Source organism: Falco rusticolus, chromosome 3 (assembly GCF_015220075.1).
Source record: "Falco rusticolus isolate bFalRus1 chromosome 3, bFalRus1.pri, whole genome shotgun sequence".
Classification (NCBI taxonomy): Eukaryota; Metazoa; Chordata; class Aves; order Falconiformes; family Falconidae; genus Falco; species Falco rusticolus.
This window is the reverse complement of record NC_051189.1, coordinates 84,764,487-84,766,701: the sequence shown is the minus strand read 5'-3', so window position 1 is coordinate 84,766,701 and position 2,215 is coordinate 84,764,487. Positions and strand designations below refer to the sequence as shown.

Genomic DNA, 2,215 nt, shown 5'->3' with positions numbered 1-2,215 from the left:
AAAGCTTAATTTAATTGCATAAGAGGAAGACAAGACTATGAACTCCATTGATTACCTGGTAAAAGGACACAGAGCACTTGGGTGTTCTAGTGCATTCAGACCTGTCCATGATGTCCCCAGCTTGGCTTTTTGTCACCTCACTTCTCTTGCCCTCATTAACAGCCAATGTCCCAGTAAAGCCTCTTCCCTTTCTTGCAGCCAAATATGACTTCGTATTGGCTCTAGCTCTTCTTTGGGTTGTCCTTGAGTTTGCTCCATGACCACCTGACCAATGTTGAACACCAAAAGCACACTACTGTCCAAGGACACTGTCACAGCAAAGTGCTGGCATCCGTTCCACCCGCTGACTTTCCTACCTCCAAAGAAGGCTGCAGCTCACCGAGAGGAACAAACATACCATAGAAGGGAAGCAATCTCTGCCAAGCGCTGCAGAAATGGGACACAGATGGTGTCTTAAACGAGAACGGAAGTTTATTTGGGGGCTCTGTCTGTGACGTAGCGTTGCAGATCTTGCAACAGATGACAGACACCAGGATTTCAGAGCCGGTGATGAGATAATTTTGAAGCAGTGTCTGTCCATAGGTCTGTTAGTCTGTCTGAAAAAAAAAAAAAAAAAAAAAAGAAAGAAAAAAGGAAAAAAGAGAAAAAGTTGAACTCAATAACTAGTTCAGTAAGGATAAGAATGTATAAATCTGCTTTTATTTGTATGTAGGCCTAGTTCTTCTGACACCCTAATCTTAACCACAGCTGTTTATTGTCTGGTTGGTCAGCCCAAATGGCCAGGCAGCCATTGCTGATAGAAATATAAGAGGATGACATTAGCCTTGCTTTTCCCTTCTTTAAACATATACTTTTGTCTTTGTCCTCTACACATAGAATAGTTGGAAGGGACCTCTGGAGGTCATCTGGTCCAATCCCCTGCTCTAACAGGGTCACCTAGAACCAGTTGCCCAGGAACACATCCAGACATATTTCCGAGAATGGAGACTCCATAACCTCTCAGGGTAACCAGTACCGGGTCTCCCACCCTCTACTCATGAGAGATGTTCCAGTCCTTTCATCAGCTTCCTGGCCCCTTTGCTGGACTCTTTAGTAGCTCTGGGTCTCTCTAGCATTGAAGAGCCCAGCACTAGTCACAAAAAAGCTACAAGAAAATGCTGCTGAAGCCCGGGTTTGAACCAGGGACCTTTAGATCTTCAGTCTAACGCTCTCCCAGCTGAGCTACTTCAGCTTTGCTGTAGGACTGTTTTTTGAAAAACCTGTTGGAATGTAATTATCTTTCAGCCTTTTCAGACAAGCTTTGATACCAGTTGTGTTGACTAATGCAGTTCTCTTCCACAGGTTTAGACTTGTCTGGGATGCGATAGCCATTCCTTGGTCCATGGCGCATGTCGCTAATTGCAGAGATCAGAACTGGGTGGAGCACAGGGGTATTTGCACCCCTGTCAATAAACCAAATAACAGCATCAGAGGGAATGTGTTGGTTGCATTTCCAGAGTGGTCTGGTATAACCAAAATACCAAGACCCCTTCTCTTTAAGGAAAGGTTTGAGTGTGCTGATAAGAAATAAGAAAGCGGGGGTCCTTGCTGTACCGAAAGCCCAAGGTCTGCACAGCTAAAACCTGGAGTTAAACAGCAACCTTGATCCAAGTACCAGCCAAGAACATTAGAATGGAACTAATTTCTAATACCTTTTCACAGAACCCACTGAAGGATCTGGAGTTATTCATGGAGCCTGGCTGATACTTTCACATCTATCTCTGCATCTAGGGAATGGGAGTCAGACATATTCATGCAGTGATAAGGTAGATGTTTGCCCAGCCCACCAACTTATTCTGCAGACAGAGGACTTTCACTCCCAGGACAGACAACCTACCATCTTTCACCAGCTCCAAATTCACATCTCCTCAAAATACATACGTGAAATGCACACTAGGTTTTCCATGTCTGCTAAAAATCTGATAGGGAAAGGTGTCAAAAATACATTTAATCTGGCTTTGAATGTTCAGCTCGACAGCAGCAGATATTTCCTCACAGATGTTTATTAAATAACAGTTCCTGGTATCTAAGACTCCCAAAGTGGGCTGTGGAACCTCTTGCAATATCCAAACATCATGATCATATTGTAAGTGGGTTTCCTCTCTGCCAAACCACTTCCACTCCTGGATCCCAGTGGTGATCCTACCCATGACCAATGAGGAGCTGATCACACATG

The 2,215-nt window shown here is 44.2% G+C and overlaps 1 non-coding gene across 1 annotated transcript; it reads right to left on the bottom strand.

The window, feature by feature from the left end:
• Positions 1-1,158: 1,158 nt before the first annotated feature.
• On the bottom strand, positions 1,159-1,231 carry TRNAF-GAA. The gene has a single exon. It is a non-coding gene; the product is annotated as a tRNA-Phe (tRNA).
• Positions 1,232-2,215: the final 984 nt, after the last annotated feature.